The 13,657-nt window shown below is 48.9% G+C and overlaps 1 pseudogene; it reads right to left on the reverse strand.

The window, feature by feature from the left end:
- LOC145085974 (uncharacterized) overlaps nucleotides 1-13,129 on the reverse strand; it is a 14,646-nt pseudogene extending 1,517 nt beyond the window's left edge.
- Between the last annotated feature and the right edge of the window lie 528 nt (nucleotides 13,130-13,657).

The following is a 13,657-nucleotide window of genomic DNA, read 5'->3' on the forward strand; positions in this document are numbered from 1 at the left end:
GACCTGGAAGGTTGACTTTGACCAGAGTTGACTTAGTTGATGGCAGACTAAGTGTTATATGTATATTGATAGCTCGGAGAGCTAGAGGAGCAGCGGTTCAGGGGATTGTCGAGTAGCAGCCAGAGGTTTATCAGCAGGGCTCAGCAGTTCAGGTGAGTCTTCTTCCAGTAGGAATGGGTCTAAGGCCACAATGCCGGCCCGTTTAGCTAGCAGTAGTTCTCAGATGTTGATCTGATATAGTAGTTAGTATGTTTGATGCCTTCGTGGCTCAGACAGGATTTATGTGTTATGTGTTCCGGGCTACGGCCCGAAGTAGTATGCAGTATACGTGTGTTCATGCTAGTTGATATGTTTATGCTATGTTCTGTTCAGTTAGCCCGGACTTCGGTCCGATGCAGGGGACAAGGTCCCAGTTAGCCCGGACTTTGGTCCGATGCAGGGGACAAGGTCCCAGTCAGTTAGTCCGGACTTCGGTCCGATGCAGGGGGCAAGGCCCCAGTTAGCCCGGACTTCGGTCCGATGCAGGGGACAAGGTCCTAGTCAGTTAGTCCGGACTTCGGTCCGATGCAGGGGACAAGGTCCCAGTCAGTTAGTCCGGACTTCGGTCCGATGCAGGGGGCAAGGCCCCAGTTAGCCCGGACTTCGGTCCGATGCAGGGGACAAGGTCCCAGTCAGTTTCCGGACTTTGGTCTGATGCAGTGGGCAAGGCCCAATATGTGCTTTATATGTTTTGTGTGGTATGTGGTAGATTGGGGGAGCTCACTAAGCTTCGTGCTTACGGTTTTCAGTTTTGGTTTCAGGTACTCGGTTTTCAAAAGAGGAGCTCGGGAAGATTGCAGAGCACACACCATAGTCAGTTAGCCTGGGAATGTTTGACTCTGATGATGATATTATGTTTTGAATTTAATACTCAAAAGTTATGTTTGACTTATGATATATTGTTATAAATCTATTTTTAGTAATGTTTAAAAGAAATTTTAGTCATGATTTTTGGGTCGTTACAAGTTGGTATCAGAGCCTTGGTTTGAGGGATTCGGGCGCACTCCTGAGTGTGTTTGAACTCAAACTAAGGAAGTGGTATATAGTTTTCAAAAGAAAAATCGTAGTTACAAAAGAATTTTGAGAAAAGAAAACAATTTTTAGAAAAAGCAAAAAGAGTTTTGAAAAGAGAAAAGGGTGTGGTGCATGCAATCAGCCGAGCTCAAGTAAGTACTCCCAATTTACCCATACAAGTTATATTATGATTATCAGTATCGGTTTCAGTTTCAGTTTCAGTTCCAGCTTCAGTAGAACAGCATGCTAGAATAGGACTAAGGATCTAGGATGATGCCTTATGTGCCTGCTTTATGTGTTCAGCTTTATGAGAATTGCATGCTAGTATTGAGTAGACAGCAGTAGGATAGCCTGTTTAGGTTATGCCTGGTAGCATGAGCTTAGCATTGTATGCTAGTGTAGTTTCTCGTTATGAGAATAGTTTTGCCTGAGTATGTCTCCTTTATCCGAATGCTGCTTGCTTTGTGCTTTGTGGGACTCCGAGTGGTGGGATTTAGCCATTAGGTGAATACGTCACATCACATGTGAGCAGGTTTGAATAATCTCAGAGTGCTGGATTTGGCCCTACTGCGCAGCTCTCGTTTGAGTCCAACCGTTGTAGGGACGAGACTTTTACTCGAAGGATTATCCGAGCCTCATTACATGTGATGGTATTCAGGTGGTGGCTAATTGGCATAACAAGGAGGCCTTCAGCAGCTGAGGACTGGTTTGAGTAAGAGTCAGAGATTCCCTAGGGCAAGCCTAGGATGAGAGTAGCAGAGATCAGTTGAAGAGTAAAGGGGACTTGGTGGAGTTGAGGTAACTCTTGAGGAAAGTACGGATAGATGTGGAAGGTAGCAGGGGCCCATACTACTGAAAGCAGAGGATCCGTATTCGATTCAAGAGGGGCCGAGGCAAAATCAAGGAACTAGTAGAGTATGCGAGAAATTCCTCAGCAGTAGTATGTAAATTGATCAGGATTTTGTTATATGTTCAGCATGGTGACGTTGCGCGAGATACCAGTTAGCAGTTCAGGTGTCGAGGAGGGGTCTGGCTCGGGCTTCAGAGCCGGGCAGCTTGATGATCAGATGAGGGATTTCATTTCCACAGAGATTACGCGCAACATCATTGATCAGACTTCAGTGATTTTCGGTTCGGTTAGAGAGGCCATTGTGGAGATCATGGACAGTCATCTTGAGGCCTTTAAGGCCGGGTTAGCTTCAGGACAGATTGGGGCTCGTCTAGGTCCCGAATCTTATGGAGTTCAGGGATCCATCAGGGAGGGGGATCCCATTTCTAGTTCCTGCCGTCAGGGGGCAGGGGTGAGTGGGGAATTCTGTCTCCAAGAGAGACCATTGCATGATTGGATAGTTGAGGAAGTTTCGCGAGCCATTCGCGAGGATCTGCCCGACATGGTCGTGAGGATCACTGATAGAATGATAGCGAGGCTTCAGGATCAGACATCTGTTGTTCAGTTAGCAGGCGTTGCCGTTGGGGTAACACAGGAGCGAGAGTCGGGCAGGGAGTCAGAAGGGAAAAGGAAAATTGATGAGACTCAGGTAGCCACAGGTTCGGGTAAGAGGCCCAAGGGTCCAGATTTGAGGACGAGGAACTATCAGAGCCGCAGTCGATGCGGGAAGTGCGGAAGGACACACATGGGTGTGTGTAGGCGTAGAAGTGGTGGCGATGTTGGGTGTTTCAAGTGCGGCCAGATCGGTCATTTTAGCAGAGACTGTGTTGTTACCATCGCCCAGGGGCTTGAGCCGTTATGTTTCCATTGCAGTCAGTGGGGCCACAGGAAGGCCCACTGTCCGAGTTTGTATCCAGCAGGGCAGGTGCCAGCTCCTGCCCTTGGGACTTCGAGTACCGCCAGCAATTGTCGAGGCCCGGCAAGGGTGCCTACGGCTCAGAGCCGAGTTTTCCAGTAGATTTCAGCAGGGATTCGAGCAGCACTGAGTAATGAAGGTACGTAACTTTTGTTTTTCTGTCAGCTTATGTCATGATTATATTGTTATGGTTCTGCATCAAATTGTGGTATAAGTGTTGTGTTATAGTGTGGCTTGCTTGTGATTATGTTATATGCCATTTGCATACCTCGGATAATCGGTTGGTAGTTAGGGGAAGTGCTCTTATGGAGAAGGTTTCGGAGGATGCAGTAACTGTAGCATGGTTGAGAGAGATTTGGTTCGTTCCACTAGTTCGGAGTGGTTAGTGATTGGGATGGATTGGTTAAATTCCTACCTGGCAGGCTTGGGTTCCCTAGTAGATGTTCCGGAATGGTAGTGAAGATCATGATCTCTTTTGAGTGTGAATCAGCAAGGGGTAAGCAGGATCGAAGTGGGGGAGAACCCTCCGAGTATTCATGGATAAGAGACACGTAGACCCAGAACGAGTGCGTAGCCTCCGAAAAGAAATGGTAGTAGCACAGTGATGGATGGATTGAGAAGTTCAGAATTGGGAGTTCGAGAACTTTTCCCAGCAGCTAGTTCATGTAACCGAGATGGTTAGAAGCTGGTTGGGAATCCAGGAATGGAGGACCACCTGTCGGACGCATGAGAGTCAGAATGAAGATCCTGAGAGCGGGTAACAAGAGATGTTTTCGTATTAGTAGCCAGTGTCCAAGGCAGCATGCAGGTTGCGTAGATTCAGGAGTTGGGAGGTTGGAAACTTCCCAACAATAACTTCTTGTATCCGGACTAATAGACGGTTGGTTTGGGAACCAAGCCGAAGAATTCCTCGACGAAGCGCTAAGTATATCAAGGATATAAGATGTCGAGGATGATGCAGAATTCAAAGACTGAGGGCTGGTTTGAGAAATCGGGATGAGGAATCACTAGCGGAACTAGGGGTAGTCAGGATGTTCTCGAGATAGCAGTAGTAGTGTTGTAAGTCTGCGGGGGGTAGCCGTAGCATTCACTAGCAGTCAGATGGCAGTAGTAGTGTTGTAAGTCTGCGGGGGTAGCCGTAGCATCCACTAGCAGTCAGATGGCAGTAGTAGTGTTGTAAGTCTGCGGGGGTAGCCGTAGCATTCACTAGCAGTCAGATAGCAGTAGTAGTGTTGTAAGTCTGCGGGGGTAGCCGTAGCATCCACTAGCAGCCAGATAGTATTAGAGAGTTGTAGGTCCGCAAGCGTAGTCGCAGCCTTTTATCAGATTGGTAGGTAGCATGAGCGCGTGTTAGACGCGGGAAAGCAGTTGTACCCACCAGTTCGGGTGCAGCAGTGAGGATATGGGAATCCACGGGTTAGCTTTCGGAATTCCCAAAGGGATCAGTTACGGCTAAGTTAGCAATTTGGGCTTTGGATCGTCACATCAGTTATGAGATCAGAGTCGCAGTGGACCATTGGGGTTCGGGTATGTTGTGGGCTACCGTCAGTCTGGGAGCCAATATGTTGTTAGTTGTGGAATTAATGATGTCAGGATGTGACGTATGGATCCGATCGGTTGGATCGGAAGGTTGCGAGAGCCACAGTAACAGAATAGCTAGTGGAAACTAGTCCTAGAGGAAGATTTCGTTCAGAAGTCGTGGAAGAGACTAAGTGAGGAGTCCCTTGACTCCACAGTTGGGTTGGAGTTCAGTGTTTCAGGCAGCTCAGTGTTTCAGTCAGTTCAGTGTTTCAGGCCGTTCAGCGTCTCAGTCGGTTCAGTGTTTCAGTCAGTTTAGTGTTTCAGGCATGTTCAGTATTGCAGGCAGTTCAGTGTTTGGAAGGTTTCAGGGTTCTGGGTCAGTATTGTTTTTGCGTTGGAATGCAAGTGCTGTCGGTATAGTTGGTTGATTTGGAATTGGCAAATCCCTCTCAGCAGGATCAGTTGAGCCTTTTGCCGAGTATAAGTGATTTGTAGGGATGGCTAGGCAGGTAGCTTTTCATTCAGGAGGAAAGACTCGAGTAAGTAGGAGATGAGTAATCAGGTGGGATAAAAGCAAGCTGGTTCCAGCAGCATCGTTTCGGTAAGAGCGGCAGGATGGATAGAACAGTTATAGATAATCGAAGTATCTTTAGGAGTCGCTGGAAGAGACTAGGAGTTTGCGATGGAGTGTAGTGACCGGTGGGAGTCCGGTAACTCAGATATAGGGGGATTGGTTAGACCAGAGTAGTCTCAGTACATCCGGTAGGCGAATGGGAGACAGCAGGATTTTCAGTCGGAGGAAGTAACGTTGAGGAGATTATGGGAAAGAGAAGGATTTAGTATGTTCTATCGGTAGTGATCGACGCTGTGAGTGGCCGGAGTGATGGGCAAAAGGGTGAGGGATTTTCCAGACAAAGAGTTGGAGGCAGTTCGCAGGCAGTTGACCATGGTAAACTTCGAGGGCGAAGTTCAGTTTAAGTGGGGGAGAGTTGTAACACCCAGGATTTTGAAAGCCAAGAAAGTGAAGGAAACCCTAAATTTAAGAGGCACTCGACGAGTCAAAGGAAGGACTCGGCGAGTCGGAGCGGGATCCGGGTCGATAAGAAAGTGACCAACTCGACGAGTCGGCCAAGTGGACTCGGCGAGTCTGGTCTGTGCGAGGAAAACCCTAAATCCGGGGCTTGGAGCCTATATAAGCATCTTAATCTTCTTCCTAGGACTCCTTTACAGCCTCTTGCACCCAGAACGCCGCACCTTAAGCCCCCATTGTGTTCATTCAAGCTTCTAGCCATTTTGAGTGGGTTTAAGGAAGAAGAAGAAGTGGGAATCCTTGAAGCATCAGGGAGTGGCTTTGGATCTGAAGTTTGGGAAGCATTTCAGAGCATTGGAAGGTATCAATTCGTTTCTCTCCTCCATATTTTTCCTTGGTTATGAGTTTTGGGGCTTTTAAGCCATGTTTAAGACCAATCTTGAGCTTGAGGTCCAGATCTGAGGTTGCTACCTCAGATCCATGTTTATTTTGGTATGTAATCCCATAAAGTATCAGCCATTGGGTGGAAATTGGAGTCTCTTGGTCCTAAACCTTAGCTATGGGTGTATTTTGCCTAGATCTCACTCTCTACACGTAAAGGTTGCAACTTTACGTGGGAAATAGGCTTGGGGAGGGTAGATCTATAGTTTGGAGCTCATGCATGACTCGGAAGTCCTCTGCATGTAAGTGGATCTTAATGGACTCGGCGAGTCCTTCGAGTGGACTCGGCGAGTAGCTTGAAGATGAGGAGGAACTCGACGAGTAGGATGAACAGCTCGTCGAGTCGGATGAAGTTAGGCATGGACTCGGCGAGTTGGATGAACAACTCGACGAGTTGGTTGAAGATTGTCTTGGACTCGGCGAGTCTGTTCTTGGACTCGGCGAGTCAGATCGCGAAACCCTAAACCCTTTGAGTTGAGACTCGAATCAGTGAGTCGGGTGGTGACTCAGCGAGTTGGACAGGACCGGTCATGGAACTAGTTGGACTCGGCGAGTCATGGACTGACTCGGCGAGTCGAGTCGCGAATAAGAAGGACCCTGAGCTTATGAACTCGGCAAGTCTTTAGGAAGACTCGGTGAGTAGGGTTGACCTGGAAGGTTGACTTTGACCAGAGTTGACTTAGTTGATGGCAGACTAAGTGTTATATGTATATTGATAGCTCGGAGAGCTAGAGGAGCAGCGGTTCAGGGGATTGTCGAGTAGCAGCCAGAGGTTTATCAGCAGGGCTCAGCAGTTCAGGTGAGTCTTCTTCCAGTAGGAATGGGTCTAAGGCCACAATGCCGGCCCGTTTAGCTAGCAGTAGTTCTCGGATGTTGATCTGATATAGTAGTTAGTATGTTTGATGCCTTCGTGGCTCAGACAGGATTTATGTGTTATGTGTTCCGGGCTACGGCCCGAAGTAGTATGCAGTATACGTGTGTTCATGCTAGTTGATATGTTTATGCTATGTTCTGTTCAGTTAGCCCGGACTTCGGTCCGATGCAGGGGACAAGGTCCCAGTTAGCCCGGACTTCGGTCCGTTGCAGGGGACAAGGTCCCAGTCAGTTAGTCCGGACTTCAGTCCGATGCAGGGGGCAAGGCCCCAGTTAGCCCGGACTTCGGTCCGATGCAGGGGACAAGGTCCCAGTCAGTTAGTCCGGACTTCGGTCCGATGCAGGGGACAAGGTCCCAGTCAGTTAGTCCGGACTTCGGTCCGATGCAGGGGGCAAGGCCCCAGTTAGCCCGGACTTCGGTCCGATGCAGGGGACAAGGTCCCAGTCAGTTTCCGGACTTCAGTCTGATGCAGTGGGCAAGGCCCAATATGTGCTTTATATGTTTTGTGTGGTATGTGGTAGATTGGGGGAGCTCACTAAGCTTCGTGCTTACGGTTTTCAGTTTTGGTTTCAGGTACTCGGTTTTCAAAAGAGGAGCTCGGGAAGATTGCAGAGCACACACCATAGTCAGTTAGCCTGGGAATGTTTGACTCTGATGATGATATTATGTTTTGAATTTAATACTCAAAAGTTATGTTTGACTTATGATATATTGTTATAAATCTATTTTTAGTAATGTTTAAAAGAAATTTTAGTCATGATTTTTGGGTCGTTACACCTTCGGAGTATCTTTTTGATAGGCGCCTCTATTTGTATGGGGAATTCCCTTCTGATAGATCTCACCCAGTCTCCCTCTCCTTCCCCCGCCGCCTTCCGACCCACGGGAGTATACAATGACAACTTCTGGACACTCATGCCCGATCATGAGACTGCCTATTGGACGTCCGATGGCACCTTACTCCAACCTGAACTATGAAACAATGAGATCGCCCTTGATCCTTGCCGAATGTGCTTGACGGTCCCCTATAAAACACTCACTAGGGAACTTCTTACTCCAGCTGTTCCAATAGTGTCCGCTAGTTGAACCGAGTCCAGTACACTCCCTGTTCTGGTCATCCCCTTCGTCAGCTCTTTGATCGGAATACTATTACCTAGGTTCCTAAACTTGGTGTAACACTTGGTTCCTGGTATGTAAATCTTATATGAGTATTTTCCCATTTTAGCCTTGGACTCGGCGAGTCATAGGTCTGACTCGCCGAGTAGGGATGAGACTCAGGACACATTTAAGTTGGCGACTCGGCGAGTCCACATCCTGGACTCGGCGAGTCACCGCTGCTGGATGAAACCCTAAATTTCAAGGGTTTGCACCCTATTTAAACCCTCATTTCCGCCCCAAACTCGCCCCCATTCACCCTCAGAGCTCCCAACATCGTTTATACCCTTATTTCCTTGAGAGATTAAGTGTTTTGGTGTGTTCTTGAAGATTTTGAGGAGAAAGAAGAGTAGATCAAGAAGAGGAGAAGGAGGCCAGGCATCTTTGTGTCATCTCAACGTTTTCCTTGAGCCGGAGGATTCCCGGAGCAGCAGCAACAGTCAGTCAGTTCCCGATCAGTTCAGTAGCTACTTTGAGGTGAGTTACCTTCCAGTAGGGGTGGGTCTAAGGCCACAATGCCGGCCCACCAGTAGGAGACGTATGATAGATGATTGTCTTTGTGATATCATCTGGGTTTGCTATTACCTGATATGTTATATGCTAGCATGATACGTTATATGCGATAGTAGTAGAGTTCGGTTGTTAGGACCGCAGGGTAGTCAGACACCCCAAAAATGTTTGACAGTATGTGATGATATGTTTGTATGATTAGCCTGTTATGTTATGCGATAGAAGTAGTAAGAGGGGACCAGTCCCCGAGGATTGGTTGTTTGGACCGATGGGTAGTCAGCACCCCAAAATGGCTTCACATGGGTAGTCAGCACCCCAGAATGGCTTGACACGGGTAGGATGGCACCCCAGAATGGCCTTATGGGTAGGTCGGCACCCCAGAATGGCCGTACCGGGTAGTCAGGCACCCCAGAATAGCCTGGCAAGATGCATGTTATGTGTTTATATGGTATGTAGTACGTTGGGGGAACTCACTAGGCTTTGTGCTTACGTTTTACAATTTTGTTTTCAGGTACCTCTTCACGAAGGGGAAGGAGCTGGCGCGGTAGCAGCACCTCATGCACACACTCTGGTTTCCGCATTTACGAGATTCACTGGGATTTGTATTCTGATATTTTGATGGGTTGTATGGTTTGGTTTTTAGACATGGTTTATGTTATGTTATGGTTTGATCAAACAATGTTTTTAATTGCCAACGTTTTCTAAAGTAATGTTTTCGAACGAAATTTTCGGACGTAAAAATTGGGTCGTTACAAGTTGGTATCAGAGCCGTGGTTTGAGGGATTCGGACTCACCTTTGGGGGTGTCTGAACTCAAATCTAGGGATTAAAAGATTTTTTTTTGAAAGAAAATGATTTCTAACAAGGAGAAAAGAGTTTAAGAAACAACAAAAGTGTGTGTGATGTGCACGACCGGCCGAGCTCAAGTAAGTATTCCCCAAAGTACCCATACCAATTTATGTTATGTTTATCAGCTCTTGTAGAACAGCATGCTAGAATAGGACTAAGAATCTAGGAATGATTCCTTATGTGCCTGCCTTATGTGTTCCACCTATATGTGAATTGCATGCTTGTATAGTGTAGACAGCGGTAGGGTAGCCTGTTAGGGTATGCCTAGTAGTATAAGCTAACACGGTGTGCTAGTTCAGTTCCTCTTTATGAGAGCGGAATTGTTTGAAGTCGTTTCCCTTGTCCGAATGCTGCTTGCTTCGTGCTACGTGGGACTCCGAATAATGGGAATTAGCCATTAGGCGAATACGTCACACCACATGTGATCAGAATTGAATAATCTTAGAGTACCGGATCTGATCCTACTGCGCATCTCTTGTTTGAGACCAACCGTTGTAGGGACGAGTCGGGTACTCGAAGGATTATCTGAGTCTCGTCGCATGTGATGGTGTTCGGGTGATGGCTAATTGGCATTACAAGGAGGCCTGCAGCAGCTGAGGATTGAATCGAGTGGAGCCGGAGATTTCCCTAGGGCGAGCCCGGGATGATTATAGTAATAACCAGCCTTAGTGTAAGGGATCTGGTGGAGTCGAGGCAGTCTTTGAAGAAGGTACGGATAGATGTGGAAGGTAGTATGGGCCCGTACTACTGAAAGCAGAGGATCCGTACCCGAACCAAGGAAGGCCAAGACAAGACCACGTAACTTGTAAGTAGCTATGATCCCTAGGGGAGCATCAGTATATCTAATGATTATTGTGATGTATTGCAGAATGGTGGTACTTCAATCGAGGCCGGTGGACGGCGGTTCTGGAGAGGGGTCAGGCTCGGGATCAGGTTCCGAGCTGGTAGATGAGGGAATACGTGAGTTCATTGCATCAGAGATCACCAGGGGTATCCTTGAGTCGACTCCCATTATCTTCGGGTCGATCAAGGAAGGGATCATGGAGTTGATGGAGGATCGCCTGCGGGCATTCAGGAGCGATTTGGCATCTGGCCAGTCGGGGTCACGCACACTGTCCTTCAAGGACTTCAGGGGCAGTGGTGCGCCGGATTTCCATGGGGTAAAGGACCCCATTGCTGCTAGGCGATAGATTGCAGACATCGAGTCTGCACAGTTTACTAGCTTCTGCCCCGAGGGGTCGAAGGTGAGATATGCAGCGGGGTGTTTACGGGATCGAGCCCGGGATTGGTGGGAGTCAGTGGGTGACTCGTTGGGAGCCTCAGCTATCGAGGCTATGTCCTAGTCAGACTTTGTGACCAGGTTCAGGACAGAGTTTGCGTCGGCTGTCGAGCTTCAGCAGCTGGCCAGGGAGTTTCTGGATATGAGACAGACGACGGAGACTGTGGCGGAGATCACCGCCAAGTTCCGGGAGAGGGCTTTGTTGGTGCCCCAGTATGCTGGTGACGAGGATATGAGGAGGACTCGTTATCACGATATGCTTCGAGCTGACATCCGGGAGCACGTTAGCTTTTCGGCTTGCCCTACCTTGGACTCTATGATCGCCAGGGCGAGGGAGAGGGAGATAGATTTGGAGCACATCCGGAAACGGAAATTATAGGAGGGACATGCAGGAGGGGCTTCGAGGAAGAAGCCCAAGGGATCAGATGGGAGGCCGAAAGGCCAGTCAGGACCGGGCCGCTGCAGGAAGTGCGGCAGGCCGCACGAGGGGGCGTGCAGGATGGGATCATCAGGCTGCTACAAGTGCGGCATGTTTGGTCACATCAGCAGGGATTGCACTGCTCCTGCAGCAGTTATTCAGACATCAGAGTTGCTGTGTTTCCACTGCAACCAGAGGGGCCACAAGAAGGCCAATTGCCCCCTGTTGACAGTTTCAATGCCGGTGAAGGCGCCAGCTCCAGCGACCCTGCGGATCACGGATGGCCGTCAGGGCAAGGCAAAGGCTCCGGTGGTGAGGAGCCGAGCATTCCAGCTGACTACCGAGGAGGCACGCGCCGCACCCGATTTGGTGACGGGTATGATTCTTTCCTTCTATCTTTTGTGTTATGATGTTATGATATTGATATGTGCTCCATGTGTATATATATGCATTAGGATCGTTCCATGTGAACAACATCCCAGTTCAGGTATTGTCCGACTCGGGTGCATCCCGATCGTTCGTCTCTCTTGCACTTACCAAGGGGTTTCATGAGACTTCAGGCGAGTTAGATTGCCCGTTAGAGGTAGAGATTGCTGATGATCGATCGGTGCGAGCATCGATGGTGTTTCGAGATTGCGTTCTACGCCTGTTTGAGGAGCGTTACCTGGTAGACTTGGTTCCCATTCCATTGCGTGGGAACAAGCTGATTATTGGCATGGATTGGTTGAGCCCTAGTGCGAGTCAGGACCCCAAGCGGGGGAGAGTTAGTGATTCATGGCGAACGGCCGCAGTGTGGACCCACTGTATGTTCAGCAGCGAGGGCTAAGCGCTATCTTCAGTAGGGATGCGCGGGCTATGTCGCGTATGTGATGGATACCCGGGAGGCGGGTAAGGCGACCGTGAATGAGGTCCCGATGGTTCGAGATTTTGCAGATGTTTTCCCGGAGGAACTACCTGGGATACCTCCGAAGCGACAGGTGGAGTTCAGGATTGACCTTATTCCCGGTGCGGCTCCGATAGCCAAAGCACCGTATCGGTTGGCTCCTCCCGAGATGCAGGAGTTGTCTACGCAGCTGCAGGAGCTGCTAGACAAGGGATTCATTCGTCCGAGCAGTTCGCCTTGGGGAGCCCCGATTCTATTCGTGAAGAAGAAGGATGGGTCGCATCGGATGTGTATAGATTACCGAGAGTTGAACAAGGTGATGGTGAAGAACCGTTACCCACTCCCGAGGATTGATGACCTCTTTGACCAGCTTCAGGGAGCCTCTTGGTTCTCCAAGATTGACTTGCATTCGGGTTATCATCAGATGAGAGTCAGGGAGGAGGATACGCAGAAGACCGCGTTTCGGACACGTTATGGCCACTATGAGTTTGTGGTGATGCCTTTTGGGCTCATCAATGCTCCTGCCGCGTTCATGGATCTCATGAACCGTGTTTGCAGACCGATGTTGGATCGGTCTGTGATAGTCTTTATCGATGACATCTTGGTTTATTCCAAGACTCAGGAGGAGCATCTGAGGGAGGTGCTGGAGACCCTGAGGAGGGAGAACTAAGCATTCCTTATAAGGGGTGTGGATACCTTCTCTATCACAACGCGTTTTAAAGCCGTGAGGGCAGCAGATCCAATAAGAACTCTGCAGTTAAGCGTGCTCGGGCGGGAGTAGTACCAGGATGGGTGACCCCCTGGGAAGTCCTCGTGCCGAGTGGCCCAAAGCGGACAATATTGTGATATGTGCCAGAGGGGGATGTTACACATGGAATGAATGGCGGAGCGTAGATGGCAAGCACTTATATGTATACGGTGCTTTACTTGTAGACGCTTCTCCAGCTCTCGCAAAAATTTTATGGGAGTCGTCCTCGGAGGGACTTCCCGAATGACCGTACCGAGGAATTCTACCGTACTCCTTGCAGCTATTGTTGTTGATCCTGCAGAGCCTACCCAAAGGTTCGGGCCGGATTGTAGGAAGTGGGCGAGAAGTTTTTTTTTTTATTTCTATGAGAAGCTCTACGGCACCCACGATTCCTAGTAGTAAGTCGTCGGCATATCGCCCGTAACAAATCCTTATTAAGTAATGGCTTTTTAAGGGGGCCAGCTTACGGGCCAAGTCTCTCTCTGACCTGATAACTAGTATCACCTCCCCGCCCAGCTCTATCAGCAGGCCCTTTCTTTTGCAATACTTAAAAAAAAAGTCTCTCATGGCCCAATTATTATTACATCATTCTCTACCATAGAATTCGGCCTTCGGGGTCAACTCGGCGGCTTGTATTAGGAAGGCAGCGCAAAGGAGGCTCGAGGGCTTGTTAAGGAAGGCGGCAAGGGCCGACTCAGGGGGGGAAATGAAAGACCTTTTCTGGTCCGCCCTGAGCCGGGGGGTGCTTGTGGGAGGGGTGTGCTACGACGAAACAAGGGAATGAAAGGCCGCTTTGCGTTGGATTCTCTTTACCCTCCCCACAATGATGGCTCTATTGTCTTGGGGAGGGTTGAAGCTTGCCTCTTCTCCAGAGTCTTCTTGGTCATCAATACGACATGCCCTTAATAGAACCGATCTTATTCTCTAAAGAATCGGAATTTCGTACTTCTTTTGGATCCTCCCTATCTCCTAATCGAGCTTGTGTAGGTAGATGTTGTTTGGTAGGGCTGATAGTAAGTCACCTTTTCCTTTCCTTGGGCAGTACCTCCCAACAAGATTGATCCCTTTGGATCTTGGTCCATGATGGCCTTTTTA

This window comes from Lactuca serriola, chromosome 2 (assembly GCF_051521515.1).
Source record: "Lactuca serriola cultivar US96UC23 chromosome 2, Lser_US96UC23_V15, whole genome shotgun sequence".
NCBI classification, from domain to species: domain Eukaryota; kingdom Viridiplantae; phylum Streptophyta; class Magnoliopsida; order Asterales; family Asteraceae; genus Lactuca; species Lactuca serriola.